Source organism: Prinia subflava, chromosome 3, assembly GCF_021018805.1.
Source record: "Prinia subflava isolate CZ2003 ecotype Zambia chromosome 3, Cam_Psub_1.2, whole genome shotgun sequence".
NCBI lineage: Eukaryota > Metazoa > Chordata > Aves > Passeriformes > Cisticolidae > Prinia > Prinia subflava.
The window spans coordinates 9,605,645-9,620,923 of record NC_086249.1 but is presented as its reverse complement, the minus strand read 5'-3'; the positions used below and the strand labels follow the sequence as shown (position 1 = coordinate 9,620,923).

General features: G+C 39.9%; 1 protein-coding gene across 14 annotated transcripts in view; it reads right to left on the bottom strand.

Moving 5' to 3' along the window:
• Positions 1-15,279, bottom strand: part of SAMSN1 (SAM domain, SH3 domain and nuclear localization signals 1) — a 185,897-nt gene that overhangs the window by 124,349 nt on the left and 46,269 nt on the right. For 6 of the 14 annotated variants that reach the window (XM_063393902.1, XM_063393905.1, XM_063393907.1 and 3 more), the window contains one exon: positions 2,485-2,620. The exons of the other annotated variants lie outside the window; for them this stretch is intronic. The gene's annotated coding sequence lies outside the window, so the exon portion shown is untranslated. The remainder of the gene's footprint in view (positions 1-2,484; positions 2,621-15,279) is intronic. 14 annotated transcript variants of the gene reach the window in all.

Here is a 15,279-nt window from a genome sequence, read left to right as displayed (position 1 = left end):
AGAAAAGAAAGAAAGAAAGAAAGAAAGAAAGAAAGAAAGAAAGAAAGAAAGAGAAAGGAAAAAATGCATTCAATTATGACAGCAAAATGGACCTGCACAGTAAGAAACTGTAATGTTATAGATATTCTTAAAATTTCAAGGGTCAGGTTATGGCAACAAATTTAATCCTACTAATTTCAGTGGAAGTCTTCACTGATAAAGATACTAATCAGTAAAACTATGGAGAACAGCAACCAGCCCTTAATGGGAATGGCATCACTGTAAGAGTTCACTCTTATCCTTCTGGGTCTATTGCAGGGTCAGTGTAACAGTTCTAACACATTTATCTTTCTCCAAATATAACATTTTTTAAATTACTTTACCTTCCATTATCGAGGTCTTGACCCTATATATTTGGAATCTCAAATTTTATCTTTCATGCTAAACATGTTTGCTGTCTGGTGCTGAACTGTAGAGGACTATTGTATCTCTGTCTTCGAGACATACTTTCAAAATGCTGATAATACTCTATGATAAGACTGTCATATTTAATTACCAGGCTAGCAGTTATGAGGACATTGGTATCTGATTCCCTTAGGTCTACAAATATATGACCACAACGTTGCAAACAGCTGTCCATCAACAGCTCTGCTTATCAACATCCATGTGGAAGGGTTTAAATGTCTTCTCCCAGTGCTTCTGAGCTAATATTCTCTGCTGCATTTTCTGCAGCACACGGGGCTGGTCTATCTGCCAATCCATGCTCTAATCTCAGTGAGACCAGAGGGGAAAAAAGCCAGCAAAACTTACTGCACTGTCTTCAGAAAGATAGTGAAGGTCAGACTAATCAATCTCAAACAAAAATGACACTTCGTGAAAATTCCCATTTTACCTGAGTTCACATTAATTCCTCCCTATCAGAACAATGATGTCCTGCTTCACAAAGCAAGTTTCATCACTGTTTGTAGGACAGGACTTGCAGCTCTTCCATAATCAGCTGCTGAAATCTCCCCCTAGTTTATTCAGTGCCTGTACTCATTCATCCCATCCCATACGAAATGCTGCATTCCTTGCAGTGTCACGCAGCATCATCTATTTCAGTCGCATTGCTAACAACATTTTCTCCTGTTTTGGAATCCATGTAAGTACAATGTCATGCAGGAATATGATCCTGTTGGTGTGTAGCAGCCAGGCAGCCCACAGCTCCTCATACTTTTAGTAAAATAGTTACTCAGAACAGTAACAAGATCAATTCATTTAAATATGCATTTAAAAAGCTGTTACATTTTTACAGCTAACTCTTAGCTGGTGTGAATTAGCAAGGATTGATTGACTTTGTGTTAATTCAACCCTCACTGGCCTTAATAGAATGATGCTAACTGGAGACTGACCCCGAGCAGCTGATCCTCTGGAAGGTACAGAACCACACCAGAAAAACGTCGGCACTCGGAAAAACTTAAAGTTAAAAAATAAAACCAGAGGCAGAGCAGCAGGTTGGAGAGAGGACTGCTCAGTGGGATGGCCATCACAGAGTTTACCTGTTAGGCTGCAGCAGAGGTCCCTTCAAAAACTCAAGATGCACCCCAGAGCAAGGCTTTCATTAAAGACCTGCTTAAGTTCAAGTGAATCCAACCACCAGGAACCAAGCCCGTGCAAATCGTCTGTGAGTGTTATCACCTGCAGATTTGCCTCTTATGCTACCTTTTCGTTATTTGTTTTGATCAATAAAATTTAGCTCATGTTAGTTACCATGAGAAACAGCCTTCTATTTGGGTTCTCCCTCCAGGTTCTCTGAAACATTGTCCCCTGTGGGTGTAACACAACTTCCATCTCTGTTAGAGCTGCTTACAAAACTCTTGCCCATTTTCAGCATTTTTAGTACATTTTGAAATCTATTTATGTAATAACACTGAAGTCCTGGCTTGGCAATTTATGAAGAGCTTCCTTAAAATTCAGATAAATTATGAGCTGTCAGTGTCAATCTTGAGTGTAATCTTATCAAAAAACTTGAGGTTAATTAGGAAGGATCTCATCCTTCTAAATCCATATAAGCTTAACATAATAATTGAGAGTTGAGATCAATTACTCATGGTATGTCAAGGGTATGAACTTATATGGTAATGATTGAGTGCTTGGCCTGAATACTCAAAAGTCAAGGTCAGAAAGCACACCGAGTGCACATTTAAAATTTCTTGAAGTCACAAGTGATGGGGAAAGAAAAGGATTGCAAATCTTGCGTGTACATAGCTAGGGTGCATTCTGATGTGAAACCTTGAGGCTAAATTTAAAAAACATGGAAACAGTAAAACAGGGAGAGGCTGGGAATGACTGCATCTGAAAATGGGACTGGCAAAGGTTTGGGGGCATTTTCATGGAGCAATTCAGGAACTCCATTTCATGAACACACATCTAGTTTTCTCAGTGGGCTAGCAACTTTAACTAAAGTAAAAGTAAGGCCCTCTGTCCCATGCAGTGCATGAGACATTCATTGTGTCATAGACTCACCTTAATGTGACACTGACAGTCCCTTGCAAGCACAATCTTCATAACATTCTCCAGTCCTCTGGAAACACATTGACACTCCACTTTAAACCCTTCAAGACGAGGAGAAAACAAGAGTCCTGGAGCTGCCCTGCTCACCCTGGGAGACAACAATGAAAAATCTTGAAATCTTGAAAGAAGATTGGCCTTGTTTCTCTCTCTCTCTTTTTTTTTTTTTTTTTTTTTTTTTTTTTTTAAGAAAAACCCACAGCTGAAAAAATATTGTTGCCAGTACTCTGGAAGGAGCTGCCTTCCAAGTGAGCCACTGAAACAGAGAGTAGACTGGATGTGCATGGGTTTCTCTCTCTCATTGCACTAGAAGCCCAGCATAAAACCTTCAAGAAGAGGATGCAAAATTACAGAAAATTACATACATTCACAGAGGTTTGCCTTTGTGTTTGCTGTCAGCCAGGAATGCACTGTGGTGGCACAGCTGGTGCCATGTAATTTGTCAAGCATGGTAACTCCGTCATGTGTTTGCACTGTGGGGAGCGTGGAGAACAAAGGAAGACTGCAGTGGAAGGAAAGTGGTAAAAGCTTGAGAACAGGAGTCAGGGGTGAATGAGGAAAGGTAAGAAATGAGGAGCACCATGTCAGAAAAGTGATGGAGGTAAGAGATGAAAACTTCCTGGCAAGTGCATGAGATCCTACTCTGAAGCAATATCCAAGGAGTTCTCCATCGTTAGAGGTATGCTTTCTGTTTATTCTTGCCCTACAAGTTTAATCACAGCATTCAATTTCTATCTTAATTTCCAAATCCATTACTTCAAACCATATGAACGCTTAAATTCTTACAACAATGCAAACTCAGATGAGGCAAAGCTCTAAAATCCTTTTTGGAAATTCAGATACTAAATTTATCAGGCTGCTGTGTGAAGGCCTTTTTGAGAGTCTATATCCTGCTGGTATCATTACAAATCCTTAGTCTCTAGCTTGGCTGGCTGAAGATCTCAAGCAGGTATTTTTTTGATGCACTACCCAGAGACCCAGATTACTCTGCAGAGTAACTGAATTTCCTCAGCAGCCAGCCACCACATATAACATTGTTATGCATATCCTTCGCAATTAGGCTGAATCTTTAGTGATCACCTGTGGCTCAGTGTCCTTTTTGTCAGTTCCTCAAAGTCAGAAGGTGTATTTTTGTCATATTCTAGCTCCACAGTTGCCAGCCTGCAGCTTGGTAAGTTATTTAAAGCCCGCAATACTGCTTTTGAATGCTGTCCCATGCTAATGTTTGATGACTACAGTTGTCATGACTACTCAGCCCCTATGTGGGGGCTGTGTTGGGCAGCTATTGCAATGATTCCCTGGCGTTTTCCCTAACCATTAGTGTCCCTTTCTCAAAGGCACAACGCAAAGTCCCTGGCCCCACAGAGAGCCAAAATGCCATCCCCAGGTGCTCAGGTCAATCCCATCCACCAGGTGTAGCACACAGAGCAGTGCAGCCAGAGGGGTCATGGCACTTCTCTGCAAACTTGCCACTCATGCTAGAGGAATGTGCCAGTATGTGCAAGTGAGTCAAGCTGGAAGCCTGCAGCGTGAGGCTTGCCTTGCACAGACAGAGCCCCTCTCATTTCCTTAAATAAGGTCAGTTACAAAACAGTCACAACTTCTCCCCATGTTCATTCCCCAGCTTTTATTCCCATCATTTCAGAAACTAAGCCATGTAAGTCACCCCACAAATCCTCTCTGGCTTCCAGAGACAAAGCACAGTAAAAATAACCTAGAGCCTTGAGTTCAAGATGAATATTTTGATGCTAGAAGTAACAGCAGAACTGTGCTCCGTTTTGTTGCCTCCAGAGAGGGTTTTGACACTAACTTAATAGTGGTTGACTCACAAATCAAAGACTGTCTTTGAGAAAACTTTCTGCGAGGTTGATAGACAGCTAGCATACTCTAAGGCATTTTCTCCTGCATTACTTGGCAGGAAGCCTGAGACAATTTGAACAACACTGTGCAGAACGTGCCCAGCTCAGCCAAAACTCATTAAGGGCCTTGTCTTCTCTTGTGCACTTTGTGAAGCACATTACTGCACCCCTGATGGGCAGCAGTTATGCTAAGATTAAAGATCACCAAATACCTTTAATGTACCAGTCAAACTGCATTTCTCAGCTGTGTATACACTGGTAAATGTTCTGCTGCTTTACCAGATGAAGGATGAAGATGTAATGGCTGCTCTCCAGCTACTGAGCTTGGTGAAGGAATTGCTCGGAAAGAGGTTCCATGGGATGATAATCTCAGCAAAATGTGAGACATTTGCTGAAAGATGCTCAGGTTCATGACTGCATTAACTCTGGTTGCTATTGAAAGACTCCTCCCTGGTGAACAATGTAAGACACATGCATCTTTGATCACTTTGAAATATATTTTTAAAGAGTTGCTCTGGATTTCGCCCTGGGAGTCTCGCTGATTTGTGAGGCAACCACTTTATTTAAAACTCCATTGGCAGTGAGCGTGAGAGCACGGCTGACTCACAGCATTACAGACTGAAAGGAGAATGCACTGCTGCGTTTCTGCTAAACTGGGTATTACAAATACCTTCTTTCCTCCTTCATGTGCTGTCCTTCCTCTGTTTTTCAGTTGGTGGGAATGCTCAGCCAGCGTGATATTTGCTATCTGGTTTCCTTGCTTTAACATTGCCAAACAACTGCCACCACCACCCTACTCTCAGATGTTTACAGAAGTAAACTTCCCTATGGCAGCCAGCTCATGACAGAGGCCTTTAGCAGAAACAGCCCTCTTGATAAAGGGTAAATGCCAGATCTTGGCATGATAACTTTATCTCTTTCTAACTGCAAGACATAAAGAAAAAAAAAAAAAAACACCAAACACTTCCTGAAGTGAAAGTTTGTGATACTTTCCTCCACTTGACTTATATGAATATAAAACTTAGTTAAAGGTGGTGAATACTCAGCTCAGCATATCTTAGTAGGGATATTAGGTCACAGTATGAATTAGATGAATCTCAGAAACAGAAGTGGCTGGATTTGCCTCTTATAAACTCTGTTCCTACTAATACACGGGACAAAAGAGCGGATGAACTGGAGGAGTGCAGTGGAGGGAATACATTCTGCCAAAGGGATTTGCTTTACCATCCTCACTTTTCCTATTTTCACTACTGCAAATTCCACTTTCCCCTGCCCTCCCTTTTACAGCTCAGCTGGGGTAAGAAGCACCTACAGGAACTGTCACTTTGATAACTCCAAATTCCCACTTTTTGTTAGGAGAATAACATAGGCCTGGTCCTTCACTCAGTGAATCTATACTGATTAACACTGATCATAACATTCCATAAGCACCATTCACACACAATGATACTACTAGTGGTAAATAAGGAGAATAATTCAATGAGTGCTCAAATACTATGAAAATGACAGATGAAAGCAGCCTCTGCTTGAGATAGCAAGGAAATATTTTTGCCTCGACTGGTTAAATCATGAAAGAGAGATATGAAAAACAGCCACAAGACATACAAAGAAAAGCTTGCCAAGAGGTGGCCAAGATTCAAAATAAGTCAAGGGTATGTACAACATGAAAAGGATTTTGACCAAATATGGGTAGGTCACGAAGAGCCCGAAATTATGACAAAGATCTTTAAGAACAGATTTGACAAGGATCTTCAATGCACACCACCTTCATCAGTAGCTGATAAAAGTCCTGCCAAAGCCAAGTAGTGACAGGCTTTCTTCACCATACAACCCAAAGGCACGTCTCTTTCAGCAGATATAGGCTGAGACTAAGTGCCTATAGAACTTATCAGGTTAATCAACCAGTCCCAAAATGAGTCAGGTTTGAAAGAAAACCAGCTAGAGAAGATTCTGTTCTAAAATTGTTCTGAATTAACCAGACTAGGAAAGGAAGGGAGGAAAGGAAAGCATCATTGTTTAAAATATACAAGCATTTAGCTGGGCATTAGACTTAAGAGACTTTCCCTGCATTACAACAATCAATTAACAACAGAAGGTAAAAAGAATTAGTTGGGATTAGTGGTTGCACTCACCAGTCATTTGGAGCTGTGCACGAAAGCAACAACAGAGATGCAGTTTAAAAATCGCACACAAGATGGCATGAGGATGCTCCACCAGAATTAACCGAGCATTTGGTCCACCCAGCCCAATGCCCTCGCATGACTCCTCTCTTGGAAGCACACGGGAACAGGAGCTTAAAGAATAAGCTGTTTACTCAGAGCTGTACCCTGGTTAACAAACATACATAGAGTAACATCCTGAAACTACCTTGACCTTTAACCAAGATGCTCCGCTGTGTTTGAGAGATCCAAGCTCATCTTTTGCAAGCACAGCTAACCCCAGCTTGTGTTTTGCCTACAGATTATAAGAATGTCCTCCTGAACCCAGAACCATGGGATACTTTAGGCAGTCTTGGATGTGAAAACCATTAATTTTCGTATTGCACAATTTTTAATGGTCTCATGAAATCATTTTGCAAATTAGGTAGAGCAAAGAGGATGCCCTCTTTGCTCTACCTAATAAATAATTGAGAAATAATTGACTCCTACAACAGGATTAAACTTGGGAAATGAAACAATGAGCATCTGGGAACACAAGTAAGTTTGCTGAAACAAGGAAAAATGCATTAATAGAGTCAGCTTTGAGTACAGATAGAGCTTCTTCCCCATGAATCCAGGCCATTATGAAGATGCTAAATGGTATTGGACCCTGGACTGACCCCTGGAACACACCACTAAGGACTGCCCTCCAGCTGGACTTTGCACCACTGGTTACATGGAAGCACCAGCAAACAAGGACAGGTATCATAGTCAGCACTGGAAAGCTGCTGATACCTAGGAAGCAATTCTGAAAGAAACTTGTTTTTTCCAGTCACTATTTCTTGCAAAAGACCTGAATGTAATGCCCTCAAATATCACTTACATCAGATGTGTTAAAGGTAAACAACAATGTCAGAATTTGTTGAAAGAAAAACAAAAAGAAAAGACACAAATAGATTGTGTGAAAAATACTGAGTACAAGCATGTGGGCATGTCTCTTTTATCTCAGAAAATGCTAAGCCTTCAGCAGTAACAAGTATGTCCTCTAGAGTTTTAGGCAGTAATAAATTTCTTGGTCATTCACCAGGTAGCTGTTTTACCCAAAAACGATTATCACTATAGTCAGATTAAACAGCAAGACTTGGAGACCTCAGGAAACATATGGATTTTATAATCAGAGCAAAAACATCAAGTGACTTATTCACATTTAATTCCCAGTAAGGGTTATAAATTTAATAAAAAAAAATAAGGTTATTAACTACAGCAACATAATTTTCCATGTGCATCAGTGAACTGTGTAAAACATCTGAAGGGAAACTTGCTACAGAGGAGATTGCAGGATAGATACGTGGAGAAATTTTGTGCTGTCCTTGCCTACCTATCCTTTAATCAGCTCTGCCTCGCATCACTAAAACATGAAATAGAAGTGTGGTGATTTAATTAGTTTGGAAATATTTGTAATTGGAGATGAAGGGAAGGAAAATTTGTGGAAAGATATGTGCACCAGAACAGTTGAGAAAGGAAGTATGAAAAAGAAAACATGAAGTAAAAGCACCTTAATCTACATCATATTTTTTCAGTGCCCATAGCAACATAAAAACACCCTACAGTTTAAGGAGTGGTTTTGTGAAATTTGGATATCCATGATATTTGGACATGAGTGACTAGGAGAGTTTATAGGCCTGCCACTCCCTCCACCCTTTCCACCAGCTCTGTTCTCATCTCCAGTCCCTATCCATTCCTTGATTACCTAAACGTGCTGATATATGGGCATGTTTTGATCACCCTTCTGACCTAGGACACAACAGAACATTTCACTTGGTCCTGGGGAAATTCAGCATCACTCCCAGCTGTAGTGAGCAGTCAAGAATAAGGCAGAGCCAGGGAAAGGCAGGGTCTTGTTGAGCTCAGACTAGATTCTATCTGTGAAGAAACACCGTAAGCATCAACAGGCCAAAGTTGGTCACAACAGTCTGGACAACAAAGGAGTTCCAGCCAACAGGTGTCACCTCAGGTTTAAAAGGCAACTAAAACAGGATTCAACCTAAAACCTGAACCTTGCAGATGTTGGCAGTAGGCTCTTAGGCACACTGAAGCAGGAAATATTCCTGAAAACCTGCGGGAACATAGGCATCCTGCCCTGCTTCTTTTCAGAAATGTTCCACAGTTCTTCTTGTTCTGCCAGGAAGAGTAGGAATTAGTCCTTATTTCTCTTTTCCTTGGTTAATTTGACTGGAATACATCCTGCAATGTGGAAATGCCCTGCTCAAGTTTTGTCTTTGGCTGGAGCAGGGATTGTAACCTCGATGATCTCGACGACAATGACATCACCACTGACCTTCGCTTATTTTTAGACAGATTGTTGTCAGTCTCACTTGTCCATTCTGTACAGAATACCCAGAGATTTCCTGAGCCAAGGACAGGGTTAGGTTAACAGTACTGGGTGGCTCTGGATACTGATCTCTGCCCAGTGTTTGACTCAGACAGGAAAGTCCCTCTGTAAGTCAATCCTGACATGACACAGGCTATTAATTAACTGCTTCTGTAGCTTGAAGCATGTTTTGGTATCAACCACAAACTCCTACTCCTTGAAGGTTTTCTGGATTGAAATTATTGTTGATGAATCTGTTAATCTGTACTTTGATTTCATACTTAGCTGAAGATTAGACATTATTACCCAATTAGGTTGAGAAAGGGAGCAATCCAACACTTAGAGAAATTTCTGTATTATACCCTCACCAATCAAAACAGAATGACAAGACAGAACTTGAACAAATTTTCTTCAAAGTCAACATAAGATTTGTGGGAATAAAGCTGTACTTTAATACATATCAAAAAGTGATGTAGATAAGTGGGACCTATTCCATTTTTGTTGGTAAAACATTTATCAGTTGTAGTTGGTAGGAGTTCAAGAACACTTGTCTTGAGTCAGAATTTCCTACCTAGATGCAGAATTGCTCTTGAACTTGCTGTATCTCCAGAGAATATCAGCAAGAAGGAATGGGCAGGGCTCTGACTTCAGTTCATACTGTCTGATCACATATTTTAGCCCAGAGAAAGTACAATGCAGCTGGCTAAAGATACAGGTAATCAGCAGCACAGAAACAGGAGGGGGAAAAAGTACCATGGAAAGAGTCACACCTCAGAGCCAGCCCCAGCAACCACTACTCTCCAAGGCAGCTCCCGAGGGATGATGATTTATGGCACTCAGGCTTTAGGCCAAAGGTGTTATTGTAGGCTGTTGCCCCTTCTGTAGCGTAATTCCAATTTTTTTCTAGCTATTCAGCTGAACTTGAATCAATTAGTCCTCCATCTCTAGCACAGAGATCCCATCTCTTCTCACACACTTCGCAGTCACTTAAGTACAAATTCAGGAGTCTTCCATTCCTCCCTAACAAGAACAAAGGACACTGTGTGTATACCTCATTTGCAATCTCTGTTCCAGTTTTTCCTCTCTGGCAGCTGTCAATGCTCCTGAAGTCTAAAGAGTCAGATCTTCTGCTAATACTCAGAAGTCAGTAGAAGTTCAGAGGAAATTCCTACCTGTTCCTCTTTATTCCTGCATACTCCTCTTTATGATTTCTCTGCCTGAGGAACTTGGTTAAATAGGAGTAGTTTTCTGATTGTCTTCCCAGTGGTCTTTCCTAAACATCTGGCTTCTCTCCTGCTGTCTCCACCAAAGCTGTTTCTTAAGTCCTTCTTTATTTTGCTGTACTCTTCTGAAGAGTCTTTGAAACTCTCTCTTATTCATCTGTGCTTCTGGGTCTTGCCCCCTTTCTCTTTGGAAAGAGAGAGTACAATTCCCCTGTCTGGAACTGCTTCACCCATAGCAGCCTTCCCCTTGGAGTCATGCCAGTGTCAGATCTTCCACCTGCTGAGCACTGGAGCCACACAGCTCAATTCCCAGTGACTGCTCATCATCCCTTCAGTGCTCCCTTCTAAAGAGGCCACAACATGGAGTTTCTGCCCTAGATCCTAGAGGATATAAAGAAAATCCCAAGAAAATCCCATTAAGGGACATAGTTGGCAACTTAGGCAGAGTCTACTCATTTGAATTAGTCACCTAGACTCAGTGAAATTTAATGGAGCAGAAAAAAGTGGTTCAGCAGCAGTTCATTTCATCCAGAAATAGATACCTAAATATGACTGGGTGATTTGAACTTTAAAAGCTCTTATTTACTACTCAAAAAGGCACTGTACAGTGGCTGGCTTAGATGAATACCTCAATACTGCGGAGGAACGAAAGGAATGACAAAATAACCTGAAGAGAAGTTCTACCACTGTCATCAGTGTTTTGACTTCTAGATGAGTGAGCTTATTTCTCACTCTTTCCTCATTTAGCTCTGCAAATCCTAGAAGAGATGGCAGAAATAATTTAAATTCTCTTAGTTGCTCAAGGAGAATAGGGACACTTTTTTCTTTTTGTAATTGTTTTTGGCCTTGTTTTCAAGTAACTCCGTGCACTACCCTATATGCAGCATTAGTTGAATACTTGTAAAAACACTCCCAGCTTTATTTTCTGTCTGTATAACAATCTTCAGTCACCAGCAGATGTTATGTCATGTCTATATTCCAGGTGTCCCTCTGTCCCATGTACATTTCTAAAGCACACAAGTCAAAGGCTGAGTGCTCCCATCAGTGTGGATAAACGAGGCCATGGCTAAGATGTACCACTGTTACTCTTCAGCAAACAAATTTAGATATGAACATGGATTATGAGGTATTTATGTAAAAATGGCTGGTTTAAGTGTAGATGCTTTGCAAATATCAGGTTTTTACTGTGCAGATGTAACTCAGTTCCCAAAGCCAGTGGAAGTTTCACCAAACACTTCTTGAATATTCAGAATTCTGGCAAACATGACCCTTGGGAGAGTCCAGAAAGAACCAAGTTGTTTTAGCCTAGAGATCTGAGGACTGAGAGGCAACATGATAACAGATTTATATTATGTCAAAAGTTGCTATGAAAAAAGAAGGAAATAAACTGTTCTTCTTATCCATTTTGGAGAGGACAAAAATAATGGGCTTAAATTGCACCAAGTAAATTTTGGCTCCCAGGGAAAGCCTTTTTTTCCAAGTGTAAGGACACATTTCCTGGGTGGGCCACTAAGTCCTCATGCTGGCAGTTTTTAAGAACAGACCTGACAAAGCATCTCTCAGGGTGCTTTAAGTAGGACTGACCCAGGCTCAGGACAGAGAGAATGACCCTTCAAGATCCTTTCCAGCTCTGCTTTTTATCAATTTGCAAATCATTGAGAACCAGCATTAAGTACAATCTTCCTGGGAAATCTTACTGTACTATTTATTCATATGCCAACACTGTTGTGTTTCATTAGTTAGCTGATTTCATCAGGCAAGTACAAACCTGACTGCAATACACAACAAAAACTGTTGCTACAAAGGAGTCAACTGTTTGATGAACACACAGAAATCCAAGTACATGGAGTGCAGCAACTCTCAGCCCACTTTTCTCCCTGCTGGGGATGCTCAGAGAGCACAACAAGGCTGTTGGATAAGAGATGCTGTCCCCAAGAAGATGTACAATTCTCAAATACTATTATGAGATCCACTGCTATGAAATCCTCATGATGCTCCTCCTGCTTCTTTATGATCTCCAAATATCCATTTTAATTTCCATAGCAAATTTTCCCTCAAATGGAAGGCAAATACATCACAGAAAACAGACTATTTACACTCATATGAATATTAGTTTCTCATGTTCTTTGTTTCTCAGGCATCTTTGGGTTTGCAATGAGAAATTTGAAGGACAAAATAAAAACTCTTAATGGCAGGCACAACAAAGTGCTCTGAATTTAAATTATTCTACTGTGTCTTTTCTTAAGAAATGGATCACATGCAATTCAGTGGCAGAAATACTGTCTCAACCTAATTTTATAATCCAATCAGACTGACCTGTCCTACACACAGTAATTGGGAAAAAAAAAGAAGAGACTCCAACAGACTAAACAGAAGCTACCCTAGTTTTTAATCAATAGGCCTATTCCCACTGGCTATGTATTTCTGTTCAGAACATTGTAATTAAATATAATGATGAGTTGCATTTCTTTATGAATGAAATAATTTGCTCTCTTTTTTTTTAATATGTGTAGATATATGGAAAATAAAGAATTTGCAGATAAAATCAAATAAAATTTACAGATAAAGTATTTACAGATAAAATAATGTTGAGTCTAAACAAAATAAAAAATGTAGGGAGTGTTATTTCTGAAGGAGAGAATCCCTTTAATTGACCCATGTCATGGGGTCATCAGAATACTGGAAGAATATTAGTAGTTTTATTCAGACATAACATTATAAATTATAAAAATAATAATAAAAAATGTCACTTAAAATTAGATTCAGGACCCTGAGGATAATTGATGTCATCATATTCCACCAAGTGCTCCCACTGACTCCCTGTCATCTACTTACAAGATTAAGGTGAACAGGGTCCAGTCCTACGTAGATATTTTGAACTTATTTTTCTTTGAAGTATAAAGGTTTAAAAGAATTTCCAAGCCAGAACAGTAATTCTGGAAAGTTCACATACAATCTACCATTTTGCCCATGGGCAGTTTATGACACTGTAATTGAAACTACCACTTCTTAGCAATCACACACACAGAAGTACTAAAAGACTTAGGAAACAACTGCATTTCTAATGAAGTTTCACCACTTTGTGTTAACAGATTGAACTATGATTTCTCCTTAGAAATGGGAGCACAAAATCCTTGTAATTTTGCTATTTAAAAAAAAATAAAGCTGGAAAAGCCATATGAAGGTTTTCTGAAGGCAGGAATATCTGCATCCTAATCCTCAGTGATTAGTAGCACACCTACAGTGATTCTGCTTTGCATAAGAATATCCTTTTGCCCTTGACTTTATGGTAGGCTAAAGTTAATGGGCCAAATGCATCCATGGACTAAAATGGTCTTACTCCAAGAATAAGTTTGGCTTACCACACACAAACACAGCTGAGAGCAGCCTAGAGAATGTCACCATAAGAAATAAACCTACATCCTGCCACCACCATCTTGCTTGACTTAGACGCATATTCAAGGTCAAATGTGCAGATTAGAAGGAACAAATGCTGCTTTCAAACTATTACTTCTTGTTCTAGCAAGTGATTTATTTGGTTTTTCAGCTCTAAGCCACTTGGAGCCAAATATTTCATACCTAGAGATCAATTCTGTGAGGGTGACATGCACAGAAGCATCCTGTGCACCTGCACAGACCAATTGCATTAAAGAAATTAAAGGGATAGCTTTTCCCCAAATTAGATATATTGTGTGCTGTTTTCTGACACCCCTAATATCAGTTTAATAATACTGCAAATTAGGTAGCACCTTCTACCAGATGTGCAACCCATTTATTCAGACAATTTATTCAGCCAGATCTGCCTCTATCTGTGCTGCAGGTACCTCAGCTGAAAAGCTTCAGCAGCCTGTCACAAGGGAAAGTTCAAAATACTGAAAGTGATGCCAGCAACAGCTACTTTATAAAGGGAGAAAGGAAGTGAAAAGAATATATTTTTCTCCAGTCTAACAAAGGAGCCAATGGATATTGGACTATTTATTAAAGGACAAAGCAGCACTTAAATGGATACCTGTTAGGACACTGAAGCCTCTCTGTGTTACTTGTGAGTCAGCTTAAGATTTTGTGTGAAAGATGGGATGTTCAGAAGGAGTTATTTTCCTATTTAAAAGGAAGAGAAGAAACTTCTGGAAAGAGTTTGCAAAAGAACACATTCTAGGGTAAAAGCACCATTATGGAAAACTTTCAGTGCCATGGCTAAGGGCATTCCTTTGCTCAAAACACAAAGCCTTGCTGGTTCAGCTGTAAAACAAAATGTGCTTCACATCTCAGAGGGCAAGCTGACACAGAGGATCACCTCATGGAAGAATCCACTTAGATGAGTGAGACACTTCTAGGGCTTTCTGAGATCTGGCAAATCAAACCACTAGAGACTGTGCCATAATAATAATGAAAATTACATCTGTAACTATCTGGAAAAAAAGCAGGTTTACGTCAGGCAACTGCAACATACCAAAGCCCTTGGCAAAACATATCACGTGGTCATTGCTTTTGATAAATATATATTTATAGTAGTTTTACTACATAAACTAGGTTTCTTAAACCACTATAACTTTTTATAGCAATTATTTAATTTCTTGAGTAAGAGGATCAAGAAATAAAAGTCACATATGGCTCCTAGAATTGCTACAACAGAGTTGTACCTCTGTTAAATATTTTCTATCACAGTGAGCAGCAGTTCAGCCTGATCTCCTTGGAAAAAGATTCCCCCACTTACACCATCTTTGGATGCCCCTAAGGTCAGTCAGGAGGAGCAGGGCTGAATATACTCTGAATATACTCTGATATATACTGAATATACTCTGGTGATCACATGGAGGAGATATATTCCACAGTGCTAAATAGAGATCTAATACTTGTATTCTAAAGCCAGAACACACACATGCACACACACAAAAAAATTATATGAAGGAAAGAGAAGATGCCTTACTCTAAGAGGCAATTTCATCTCTCTTTTGGACAAGATAAGGAGCAGATCTGAATGCACTTTAAACCACTTTAATGGGAAGAAGGTGCTTGTAGCATAGGGTCTCAGCAATTTAGCAAAGAAAGTAACAAAACAATAAACAAAAACAAACAAACAGACAAAAACCACCAAAGGCTGAGCTCTTAAAACTATCTAATTCCAGTTAGGAATAAAGAACATAGTGTTGGAAGTGAAA